The sequence below is a fragment of the Mus pahari genome, chromosome 12, assembly GCF_900095145.1.
Source record: "Mus pahari chromosome 12, PAHARI_EIJ_v1.1, whole genome shotgun sequence".
NCBI lineage: Eukaryota > Metazoa > Chordata > Mammalia > Rodentia > Muridae > Mus > Mus pahari.
The window spans coordinates 5,406,548-5,420,537 of NC_034601.1; positions in this window are offsets into that span (position 1 = coordinate 5,406,548).

A 13,990-nucleotide genomic window follows, 5' to 3' on the forward strand; every position below is an offset into this window, starting at 1 on the left:
TGCAGAGGCCATGGAGGGATGTTCTTTACTGGCTTGCTTCCCCTGGCTTGCTCAGCCTGCTCTCTTATAGAATCCAAGACTATCATCCCAGAGATAGTTCCACCCACAAGGGGCCTCTCCTCCTTGATCACTAATTGAGCAAATGCCCCACAGCTGGATCTCATGGGGGCATTTCCCCAACTAAAGTTCCTTTCTCTGTGATAACTCCAGCTGTGTCAAGTTGACACAAAGCTAGCCAGTACAATGAGTTTGTGCTAGGATGTATTTATAGCCACTTCTAACTACATGTGGCCACATGTCAGACACACCTACTTGAAAGTATAACTTTATATACTTCTTGAATCCAGATATGCTGCCCCCAATTTTTCTGTACTCCAGCATGTAGAGCTATAGTGTATCTTCTGCTAAAGTTCTCTGAAAGGATTTTTCAGGAATTAATGGTTATAAACCACAAAAGATGGGTCTAAGTTGATCAGCTACTATGGCTTGTGGGTGAAGACTTCTTTCGGCCCCCAGTGTTTAATACTAGCTCCTTTTGTCTTGCTGACAAGTCCTCACAATGGGTCCCTAGAATGTGAAAGCACTTGGATAAATTGTTCATAGAACCACCAAGGTTCCATCCTGGGTTTCTGGAGACAGCTGTGGAATGCTAAGGGATGGTTTCAAGTTTGACTCCCTTAGACTTCAGAGCTACTCCCCAAACAAGCACAGCATGGGTTATTCCCAGCAATTACATCTTTCCTACATCACCCATGGAGTACAACACCTTGTCTAGTGCATGCTGTTTTTCTGAGACCAGGAAGATATCCAGCATTTGGAGATTATATATATATATATATATATATATATATATATATATATATATATATATTAGCTAATGTTCTGTTGCTGTAGTAAAATACCATGACAAAGAGCAACTTAAGGAAAAGAGTATTTATTTTAGCTTATGATTCTAGAGGGATGGAGTTAATAATGGTGAGAAAGGCATTAAAACAGGAGAAGGAAGCAGAGAGAACAGGGAGTGGGTGAAGCTAAGACCCTTGGATTCCACCCCTAGTTATGCACTTCCTCCAGCAAAGTTCTACCTCCATAACCTCAAACAGCATACCACCATGCCACCAGGAACCAAGTGTTCAAATACGCAGGTATAAATGTCCCCTGTAGGGGACATTTCTCATTCAAACCACCATTGTCCCTGAGTTACTTTTCCTGCTATGGCCAAATGCTTGACAGGTTGCGCCTTAAGGCAGCAAGGGTTTATTGTGGCTCACGGTTTGAGAGGGTACAGTCCAGCCCCTTACGGTGGGGATGCTGGGAGAAAGGCAGCTCCATGGTGGCAGGAGGTGCAGAGCCTTGTTCACGCCTCTGCCTGAGAGGCCGATTGAACAGAAGCCTCATCCCCAGTCACGCACTTCTTCCAGCCAATTCCCATCTCTCAAAAGCTCTACACCCTCCCAGCTCCATCAGCTGGGGGATCAACTCTTCACGCAGGTGAGACTGTGGGGGACAACTCAAACCACAACAGATATTACAACACAATGTAGCACAAAACAATACAGCACAACGAAACAGTGTAACAAAACCTTTTTCACAGACCTAAAAGCAACCAAAGTCTTATTAGGTTTGCAAAATACTCCAAACAGAAAGGGTACTTAATGCTACTGGTATTACAACCACCGTAAGGCAACAGAAAAAGCCTGAATAAAGATTTAAAGGATTCTTATGTGTAACTAGAAAATTAGGTGGTTTTCTAATCCCCAGTGGAGAATATTTGTCAAATGTTTCCAGCTGGGCTAGGAAGCTTCACTTTTTATTTTATTTCTTTTTGTCTAATTACAGGAGTCCCATGAGATTAACATCGCCATCTCCACCTTACAGACAAGGAAAATGAGGCACAGGAGATTTAAATAATTTCTCAGTGACATTTAGCTAACGCATGGCTAAGTACAACTTGGACCCACCGTTGTCTGTCTGACTCCAAAATCTGGTTTCTTCCCCATCACCCCAGCTGCTTCTCTGTAATTTATACACTAGTCAGTCCTAGGGGCTTTAGCTTTTTCCAATGAAGACCCAGTAGTGGAATCTATAGGTAAGAGACTGATGGATCTTCTGTATACAGAGCTGTAGTGTTTTGAAGTGAATGAATGTCTAGGGAAGATTTAGAAACAGTGACTTGCAGCCAATTTGCAAAGCTAAGAATGTCTGTTGGCCTTACAGGAGCTGTCTGTCTTGTCAAATCCAGGTTTTTTTTTTTTTTTTTTTTTAGAAGTATTCTTCTTAGAAAAGCCTTTCATTTCCAGAATGCAAGCTGAAAGAAAAATAAATAAGTTACTGAGAATGTATTTTTACCCAACATTTAGACATGGCTAAATAGCTGTACATGCTCATTTGGGTGTCTGACAGATGCTGGGGTACACGCAGGTGCCAGAGAGGTTGCAGCACTAGGACAAGATGAAGTCACTCATCTTGATTTTTTTCTGGCTGGTAACCTGTGCTGCAGAGAAAAGAGGTAGGGGACCACTGCTCACCCAGGAGCGTCACAGTCATGAGGTGTGAAACGCCCATGTTCATTCTCAAAGGGCTGCATGTCCTACACGGTCCAGTGAGGTAGATCTGATGCTGCCTTTGCTGGCCTGCAGCTGCATGACTAGTTGATGCATACCCTGTAGTGTGTCTCTGGGGGGGGAAATGTGAAAACCATGCACTAGCCAGATACCGCATTCTGCTGCCAACGTTTATTCTTGACTCGTACGTTAGGTACCATGAGCCTGAAGAGAGTGGGAATTCCCACGCCATCTTCTCCTAAAAAATACAACATGTGGTTCTTAGTGAGGTGAGACAGTGAAATCAGTGACGAGTAATTTTGATTTTCTAGTCTCTGTATCTAAGGTTTACTGTGTTCAGTTATGGAAGCAGAGCAGAGGGACCCAAGCTGAACATGGATTTATTTGTGTGTAGATATCAAACCTTAGGAGTGGTGTGACGGATTGTCAACTTGAGATGCTTTGCAATCTCCTGGAAGATTGGGGAGGTCCACACTGGGATGTCGGTGAGGGAATTCCAGGGAGGATTAGCTGAGGAGGGCAGACCCACCCTGAGTGGGAGGCACTTAGCCCTAGGCTGGAGTCTGGACTGAATAAAAGGGAAAAAGAAGCAAACAGTTCCGTGCCAGCCATTTTCTCTGCTTCTTGACTGCCGTGATGTGAACAGCTCAGCTCTGTCATGCCTCCCCAGTGATGGCTGACACCCTTGAAACTATAAGCGAAGTAGTTCCTCCCTTTAAGTAGTTCACAGGAATTTTGGCTGCTTCAATGAACAAGTGATTAATACAGACGGGAAGTGGCCTGGTCCATGCCTTTTCTGGTCTCACTTCCATGTCTGGAACTTTGAGATTTACTGGGGTTTGCTTATAAATAGCATTATGTGGTTCTAGATCGGCCTGCAGCCACCATCACCATATGACACAAAGAAACCTATTCATACCAGCCTTAAGAAAACAACTATGGCTCTGGAGAGATGGCTCAGTGGACAAGACTGCTCTCCACACAAGCATGAAGTCCTGAGTTTGAATTACTAACACTTATATAAAAAAAACTGGGCATGGTCAAATAAAAGCTTGAGTGGTATGGGTGGTGGAGACAGGAGGATTACAGGCCTGGTGCACTGCCAGCCTACTTCCAGGCTAAGGGAGGGACACTGTCTCAAGACAGAGAGTGATAGAACTGGATTCCCAGCATCCTTTGCTGGTGTCTTTGTGAACAGAGACACACACACACTTATGTGCATGTACAACACACACACACACACACACACACACACACACACACACACACACACACCATTAACCGTTGTTAAATGGTGAAGACGCTTGTCAGCCATTAAACAGTTGGTAACTTCTTTCCAGTTAACCATATTAACTGGAAATATTCCTGTATTTTTATCTTACAACATGGGAATTTGAAAATGATACAAATTAAAGCTTTTAAATCTCCTCTGGAGAGATGACTAACTGACACATCCCACTGCAGAATCATCAGTCACTGTCCATACCATGGCTTTAAGATGGCTCAGTGGCAAAAAGAACTCGGCGCCATGACTCACAACCTGAGTGCAGTCTCTGGGACCTTCGTGGTGGAGACACAGAACAGGCTTCTCCAAGTTGTCTTCTGACTTACAGGCATGCAGCATGGCATACTTGTACCCTCACAAGCATAGATAGGTGGACAGACACAGGCAAAAAATTTAAAAATGTAGCAAAAAAGGATGTGAGCTCCAGAGTGAGACTCCAGTGAGTGAGACGCTTGGCTTTGGAACAACTTAATAATAATATAACCTTGAGAAAAATATTTAACTTCTCTGAATCTCAGATTTCCAGTTATTAAGAAGGAATGGTCCAGAAAGAGCTATGTAGCTGTTTCTGCATGCCAGGCACCATGGGTCTTGAGGAATTCCCACAGAACAACTAACTCTTAAATAATGGCTGCCATGTTGAGAAGACATCAGAGATCATAATCAAGGACATCAGGGACAGAGCAACAATTGATTAGTAATGTCTGTCATGAATGTGGGGAAGGATGTTGTGGTACCACAAGAAAGGGGAACAGCATAGGGAGTAACAGCCAACACCACGCAAGCCTTTATCACATGCCAGATGCTCTTCACAGTGATCCCTTCTATAATAATAACTTGGCTCATTTCACTAGCCTGGCTAGGCAATGTTCCTCAGTTGGGGTGATGTCCCAAACCAGAGCTATTTAGTAAAGTCTGAAGATACTTTTGGTTGTCAAAACTGAGGTACATGTCTAACGGTGTCAAGGTTGAAAAGCCTTCAAGAACAATTACTATCAGCCTGTGATATTGGTGGCTGTGAGGAACAGAGAAGCCCTGGCAATTTTCTTAGGTCATTAGGAAGCAGTTGACTGGGATTGGAGTCAGACTTAAAGCTCACCCTTCCCTTCTTCATAATTAGCAAGAAGGTGACAAAGAGCAGGGTGGGGGTTGGGGGTAGCAGGAGCTTGGAGCAGCTGTGCAGGTTGCAGTCACAGGGTGGGGGTGGGACTGGGGCTGGGGTTGTGGTTGGGGGTGGGGTTTGCTCTCTTCTTTCCTTTTGCAAGTGCTGTAAATGCCCCCTTCCCCAGGCTGCCTCCTCCAGATCCCTGCTGTGAAAGTTCAGCTCTCTCACAAGTCCTCTGCTCCCATAGTCTTCCTTCCAGCTGCTCCCTGACTGCTGCGGTTGCTCGGTGATGGCAGGTGATGGCTCCTGAGTGCGATTTGCTCTGACACAGCGCTGCTGCCAGTGTTGCCTGGGAAAGTGAAGCTGGGAGGTGCCAAGGCTTCTCGAGTACAAAATACCAGCTTTGCACCTCTCCCCAGGGAGAGGAGCGCTGGGGATGGCTCTGGAGAGTTTGTAAAATAGCAGTGCCCAAGAGGAGCTCTTTGTGGCATCTGGTGCTCCTTGTGGTAGTAGCTGTCAAGTGCAGAGTGGATGACTCACCTGGAGCCTTGGGGAGCAGAGAGCACTAGTTTTAACTGGTGTGCGTGTGCGCGCGTGTGTGCGTGTGCTGTGCGCGCGTATGTTTGTGGTGGAGCTGCATCTGAGCTGTTAGTCTTGGATCTGTCTCATGCTTCTAAGTGATCAGGGTTACTGTTTGAATATGAACAGCGGAAGAAGAATGGTGAAAATTCAGATTGAGAGCTACACCTCTCTGAACTACACTCTTGAGAACATACTACAGGAGAAGTGGTGAGCATTGCAACTTGTTACATATAGGCATGGACATAGATACTGCTAAGATCTAAGAAGGCCAAGTACATTCTTATTTATGAATCCAACTATCATGTTGACACAGATTTAGGGATTAAAGCCAGGTTCATCAGAGAAGAGTGCCTGATTGATTAGTCATGTCTGTTATGGATACAGGCATGTAGAAGACAGGTATGTACATTTGGTGTTCATGGCCAGACATGGTAGCTTTGGAAGTGCATCTTAGAAACTCCATCGCTGCTCTTGTTGAGTATTTAAGCCACTGTAAAGCCAAGAGAGGAATATGAAGATTAGAAGTCACTAAAGAAAAGTTCATTTTCTTTAAATTATGATTCCTAATGGCCCAATGGCCTGTGCTAGAGTTTCGGTTCAGTGTGCTGAGACAGTAGGGATTGGGACCAAGTGATTAGTGATAATTCTTTCCCTCACTTGACATGTTTCTGGCAGACCAGGTATCCTCTGGTAAGGAAGGAATTAGTGAGGCCTAGAAGAGGCGGTCAGCTGAGAGGCCGATCCAGACACAACTGAGCATGGGGAAGAGGGTTGGTATTAGCTGGGAAATTAAAGCCCTCTCTGGTTGGTGGTCCTGGCATTGACTTCACCTACATCCTCAGGCGTTGGTCACTAGGAGCAAGCTTCTCATGCTTCCTCCGGGAATCACAGGCTGCAAACTCAGGCCTAGCCAATGGAGCATCGCATGTCTATTAACTGTATATTAATAGTGATAGGTTAATGGGGTGGTCACATGATCAAAGTGAAGTGGAAAATTCAATGCTGGAATTTTTCTGAAATTCTTGAGAAAACTGTTTTTCCCGTTAGCCTCGCTGAACCCAGCATGACAGCAGCTCAGAGTTGCTGAGGCCATGTTTGCCAACGTCGGGAAGATCTGACCATGAGGCCACAGTGGAGTAAAGTGGGAATGAAGGACTGCAGGAAGTGGGTCTCAGGAACACCATTCAACAGCAACCATGTCTGCAAGCAATGACCCAGGAATTTGTGTGCACTTTTCCCTCACCCAATTTATGATTTGTTTTTCACTGAAGATGAACCAATAAAAGCCAACAGGAAAATGAAAGAAAAAGAAGATGGAATAATTCTAATATGCTAACCATGAGAATAACTCCACTCACTAGAGGTTCCATGGCTTTCATGGCTCACATTAAATGGCTTAGACCAGGAGTTGGCACTGATACTAACTGCAGTGCAGACTGTTCACCCACCACAGAAATCAAGAGTTAAAAGTTACTGTGGACTTCCCGGGGAGGTGCTAATGCCCACGTGGTGACTCCTGTACCACGTGATACATTGGTCACGTGTACTTATACCTAACACTGAAAGATATAGTTTATACATTTATGAAAGTCTCAAAACATTAAAAAAATAATGTGTAGTTGGTGTGTGGTTCACATTTGTAGTGACTGGACTTGGGAGACTGAGGCAGGAGGATTGTTACAAGTTTGACTTGGCTACCTAGTAAGACTGGATCTTCAAACTCAAACAACAGATACACAGATTCAGACAGACAGACAGACAGACAGACAGACAGACAGACAGACACACACACACACACACTCACGCACAATGTCTCATGCCCAGGGCACAACTAAATACATCACCAAGCTTGGACTGATACCCAGCTTTGCCTGATTCTGATAGCTGTAGTTTTAATTGCACACTGACTGCTTGGTCTCTCAGTAAATGCACTGAAGTAAAAGGAGGAGAAAAGAGAGCAGAGGTTATTATGAGCCAGGTCCATCAGAGTGTACTCTGTCCTTCCTGCAAAACAAGACCCAGGGTGCAGCATCTGTGAGAAGAAAGGAACAAGAAAGGGGAAAAAAAATCTGTAGGCAGGAAGTACAAAAGCTGATGCATGGGGCTCTTTATGTAACTTATATTAAAATAATTGATCAAATGCATATTATCAGCTACTGGAATACATGGTGATAATGGCTGTCTATAGTTCACCATTTAATCTTAGGCCCCTAAGGAGAACTCTGAGGAAATCCAGGAAGGATATCATTGCATTTTGTTATACAAGCCATTCCTGGAGAAACTGAGGGGGAGGTAGGGCAGGTAGTCACATTTCAAACATGTCTTTATGTTGTTAGAAACAGTTCTCAGTGTGCCAGAGCAGTCGATAATCTCCCAGGCTACAGGCTAGAGTCACACACTGCTCTCCACTCAGGGAAACGCCTGTCTCAGAACCCGACTTTAGACAGTTCCTGATGGCGGGCATGCCACTCATTACTGAGCCCTATGTCCTGGGCTTGAAGACAGCTGGCTTTCCTTCTTCCGAGATCCTCGTGAAGCACAAAGCACTGGTCTTAAACTGCACGAGGTGGCATGGTCCCAGCTCCAGAATGATCCACTTTTTAAAATGTTTAACAATTAGGAAACGGCTGGTTAAATGAATGTCTTCCCCTGCACCATTTCTATCCCTGCATCTCTGCAGTTTAAACAGGCATGGCTGCTGCTGCTGAAGAGATGGCTAAGAGTGTGGATGAGAGAGACTATAGTGACAATGTACCCGAATCCCGTGGGGTCATTTCCCTTACTTTCTCTCTTCAGTGAACTGGCTTTATCCTCCATGTTCCAGCCTCCTGATTCCTACTCTCCTGTCAGGTATATTTCTTAGTTCTTGGTGCCACTGCTAAACTGATGTACCACTATTGTGTAATTTTTAAAAAGCTGCTATGTTATTCTTTGAATGATGTCCAACTCTCTTTTCATTTTTTTTTTTTTTTTGGAAAAACTTCCAAGTTTCATCCTGTATATAAGGTACTATTACATAAAGATATTCTTATATAAGTATATAAAAAACCCACATTGATGACCTCCTCCCAATAAACCAATTCCCTTCACTTCTTCCCTGTTTGCTCTCTCTATCCCCACAGACAGCTTCATGTCTACTTTCGTGTCATATGTACACCCATGATTTTATGTACCTATATCAAATCTAGGAAGCCCAAAGGACAACAAACACATAATAGTTGTTTTTCTGGCTTAATTTTCTTAATGTAAACACCACCAGTTTATCCATATTCCTGCAAATGACATAGCTTTGTTCTTTATGGCTGAATAAAATTCTACTGTGCCTGTACGCCAGAGTGTCTTTATCCATTCCTTTGTTGCTGGACACCTAAGTTGGATCCATAGTGTAAGCCTTGTGAATCATGCTGTGATAAACATTGATGTTCAAATATCTCCGTGATATGTTGACTTGTAGACTTTTGGTTAATGCCCAGGAGTGTTGCAGTTGGCACAGTCAGATGATGATTAATTTACTTCTTTGTTTAATTTTTTTTTCTTGAGAAACCTCATATCTGTTTTTACAGTGACAGAACTGTGTTCACATGCCTAAGCAGCTCCCTTTTGTGAGAGTGACCACACATCTCATTTGCTCACTTATATTCCAGGGGTTTATCTAAGAAAGAGACTGACTACCAAAAATCCTCCATAAATGCTTACCAGCTTCTCTGTGGAATAGGCCTACATAATCACGCAAACCCTATGCTTGAGGAAACTGAGGCACGCACAGAGTATAACAACGGACCCCTCCTTGCACCCAGTCCTGTTCCACAGAAGCTTTAGCCCGGACCATTATGTTATAATGATGCCTTCTATCTGGTAAGTTTACTTTTAGGTTGTTAGGGAATCTGGTGGTTGACTAGTCCTGGATTTGATCCAATAAGCCTACAAGGTTAATGCTCCTTTTTTTCAGAAACCAATGGTCACCAGTTTGTACATTTCAATACCATTTTGACTGAAGTGAGCTTTGTTGGGAACATGGCAGTTGTGCTTTCCCAGTCTTCCCAGGTGAGTCCATTTATCCAGTGTAAGCTGACCTACCCAGTCCCCTCACCCCACGTGCTTCCAAGGCTGTACCTCTGCCTTCACATCAGCTGCATCTTTCTCCTAATGGCCTCTCAGGAGGTTGTGTTTACCTTCTATGAATACCAGTTTTCTCTCATACCTGTGCTTATAAATTTGAGAGGATTTAACACACAGCCCTCTAATCTGCCATTTTATCTTGCCAGGCTTTTTGGTGTTGTTCAAATCAATTGTGATCTACTTGAGGCCACAGATGGAGTGTGAACAAATGTTTGACACAAAGGGTCTCTATACTTGATAGGTGAAAAATGAATTGGTAGGGCTAGGGATGAGGCTCAGGGCTGTCTAAAATGCATGAATACCCATACCCAGTACTGCTGCATAAACCACACGTAGTGGTGCATATCTGTAATCAAAACACTCAGGAGGTTCAGACAGGAAGATCAGAAATTCAAGGTCATTGCCAGTTATATGCCAAAGCTTGAGGCCAGCCTCAGCTGCATGAGATTCTAAGCCACAAAACTACTACTACTACTATAAAATTAAAATGAGTTGGTAGTTTAACGGATTTATGAAATAGAGGGATACGTATTTCATATCTCTTATCATTTCCAATGTGCAAAACCCCTTTCAGAAGTCAGGGAATATTCCTAGGGCTATCGGGTTTCATTTGAATGGCTCCATCTATTCATTCATTCAAGGATGAGCGTCAGTGTTAAAACCATCATATGCTTTTGGAAAGACTATTTGAGATGATGATGTTTCAGAAATATCTATCTTGGAGACATAATCAAGTCCAGTTGTTCTTAGGCTGGCTGCCGCTGGAATCATCTAAAACAAGAGCTCCTCAGTTAACCTATACCTAATAGTTATAGCACTCACTATGAGCCTGCTGTGTGCCACGGAGAGAGGAATTCACTAAGTATGCCACAGACTGACAAAGAGAGTTCTCATTGCACAATCCCAGGGGTGCGAGTTTTTATCTCTGACCATCATCTCTTCTCCTTCAATTACTATATATCATCCTATATACACATCCTAGATGCTACAATTAACTTTCCTTGCAGAGCTTTAAAACAAAACACTACTATGAAACACCATATTTTCTGAATTTTTCTAATTGGTCCTCTCTCATCTCCATATGGTAAACATTCATTACGCCTGTCATTAAACAGCATGAAAGACAATTTTTTAAAAAATTGACTTTTTCAATTGCAGTCTGGGCATGAATGTTTTGATGCTGTTGTTTGGATATAAAAATAAAAGTTGAGTATAGAAATATATTATTGATTCCTGTCTGTTCTTCAGGCTCAAACACTATTGATTAAAGCCCTAACCTTTGCTTCTTCATCCCAAGAGAGCAAATTTGTAGAGCTTCCAAGAACCAAAACTCTGGCATGAAGATTTTGATAGCTGGTGAGCCTGGCTGGAGCAATGCATATTCTTATTGGTGATATGAGTGATCTCGACTGGGAGATGTCAGATTGAGTGCAGCAACACTTTGGATGCTCACAAAAACTTACCAGTCCAAGGATGCTACATCTATTTCTGCGTTGCAGGAGTGGAGTGGTCGTGGGATCTATAAGTGAATTCATCGTGAGGGCCAGCAACTGAACTCTGACTAGCGGAGGCTCAGTGCATTGGGTATTTGAAAGAGAATGGCTAGAGTTATTGATCCTAGAGGTGATCCTTATTTTTCCTTGCATCTATATGGTCATCTTATTCTCCATTAAAAACACAGATTCCCTGAGCAGCCATGCTTTTCCTAAGGCTTTCAGATTCAAATAACTCCTCTCCTTTGTGGCAATTGCACCCCTCTTGCAGGTCCTCAGTACCTCACATTTACTTGTGAGTTGGAGATTCTGAACCACAACTTTCCTCCATGGGAAATGATGTTGGGGAAAAATCATTGCAATATTACGTCTCCCCTGTCTACCTGTGAGCTCAGGTGTGCTGACAGAAACACTTAGCATCTATGAGCTTCAAGCTACTTCTTTCTCTTGGACAAGTTTGCATGGTCTGATGAATTTGGAAGTAGTAGATAGTGATGGAAGTAAGATGAATACCTATCCACTCCCAACAGTGACTCTGGATAAGAGAAAAGAGGCTTAGCCTGGCTAGGATTTTTTAAAAATCAACTTGTTACAACATAGAGTCATCTTGGAAAAGATGTCTCAACTATTACCATCAGATTACCTGTAGGCAAGTCTGTGAAGCATTTTCTTGAATAAAGATTGGTGTGGGAGAGCTCAGTCTATTGTGGGTAGTACCGATACTGGGCTTGGCATCCTGGGTGGTATAAGAAAGGAGGATGAGCTAGCCACGAAAAGCAAGCCATAAGCAGCGATTCTCCATGGTCTCCGTTTCAGTTCCTGCCTCCAGGTTTCTGCCTTGAGTTCCTGTCCAAACTTTTTCAGTGATGGTGCATGAACTTTCTTCCCCAAGCAGCTTTTGGTCAGGGTTTTTTATCACAGTAATAGAAACCATAACTAAGACAGACAGACAGGCCTTAAACTAAGGAGTCAACACACAGTGGACCAGATAGCGATAACAAAGAATGAGCTTACATATCAAGGCCAGGCAAGGACTTGGTTGATGCTGTTGATCAGTAAGGGCAACATATAAAGCAATATACCCATTAGAAAGAAGCGCACACAGAGAGTCATTCTAGTGATGTAATCAAGCCTAGTGAATAAAACTCAGGCTGAGAAGGACATTGAGTGCAGCCACTGTAGTAGCACATTAGAATGGTTGCACATGGGGATTATGCCATGCACTGGTCTAGTCCCCATGGTGTCCGTATCTATTGCTCTTCATCTTATTTTGTGGAATAGGATCTTCCACTGAAACTGGAGCTCATGTTGGCTAGCTTAGCTGGCCAGTGAACCCCTTGAGCATACCTGTCTCCATCTCCTCAACTCTGGAATTATAGATATGACACACAAAATTCTATGCCTTGTTTCTATGTAGATTCAGGAGAATCTGAACTCAGAGCCTCATACTTAAGCAGTAAGCTCTTTCCCCATGGAGCCAACTCCCTCATGTCATGTACATTTTTAGAGGGTAAAGCAAGTGCATATCAAGAGATTTAAAGTATGAGCCTATGACCTTACCACTGCTCACAGATGTGTGTGTGTGTGTGTGTGTGTGTGTGTGTTTGTGTGGTTTTATATAGAAAATTATCTATCACAGGACTAATTGCAGTAGCAAAAAGTTGAGCTTATGTAATGTCTAGCCATAAGGCAATGGAAATAATGTTCAATATTATAGGTCAGTTTTTATATCAAGTGGTATAATTTACAAAAATATAAAGTGGCATGAGCAAATACACATAAGCTGTGCTATCTCTGGGGGAAAGGACTTACTGTTGTTTAGCTAAATGACTGTGTTTCAAAATGTCTCCTTAATATTTTCATTTATAGCATAAATTCATGCTGCTCTTAACTGTTGTGAGAGAAGTTTCTCGTGGCTAGCAGTTAATGAAGAGACTGAAACAGTTTGGAGTGCCAAGTACAGATAACTTTGCTTGCTCAGCTGTGCATACTTCATCTCTATCAACCTCCCTTATCCAAGGACCAGAGAACACCACAGCAGAGAGGGCAGAATGAATGTAATAAATGGAGGGTGGGAGAAGAGCTGAGAAATGCTCTCTACTGGACATGACAAATCAGTTGAACACATGGACTTGCAACAGCTGTAGTTACCTTCACAAGACCTGTGCAATATCAAGCTAATGAGAATTCCAGAGTGGGTCAGGGAAGAACCCTAAAGGCCCAAGACTCTATTCATAGCAGAAGTGCCATTGTGGGGCAAGTGAAACCATGTCACCAGAGAAGAATTGGGAAGGTTGAGCGAATTCAGAAACCCCAGTAAAATTTCATATCTGAGAATAGTAGTCATTTCACCCATTCCCGACTCAATTTCTGTACATGACAATAACACCCCATATGAGGATCGTGTCCACTAGTCACATAGCACAGAGCATGTGCTTCTCCATGCTAATGAGGTACTTAGATGGATCAGCTGCTAGTGTTTAGCCAATCAGCTTCCCTCCCGTCATGGACATTCCTCTCTGCAAAAGGTTTGGTTCACCCAGAGGAAGTTGTATACATCATTTTCATCATGGATAAACAGTTTAGACAAAGACTGTATTTCTCATCAAGAATGGGTGGGGAGGGAAGCCTTCATCACACAAGGCAATAGCATCTAAGTCTCCTGCAGAAGGCTGAGGGAGTGGGGAGTCACTTTCTTTTGGATACATGGTTGCTTGTAGGATGCCCATGGCCCAGTGGGTGACCCACATCCATGCAAAATAGACAACATTGCTTGGACTCAAGTTTCTGATAGGAGAGAGAGAGAGAGAGAGAGAGAGAGAGAGAGAGAGAGAGAGAGAGA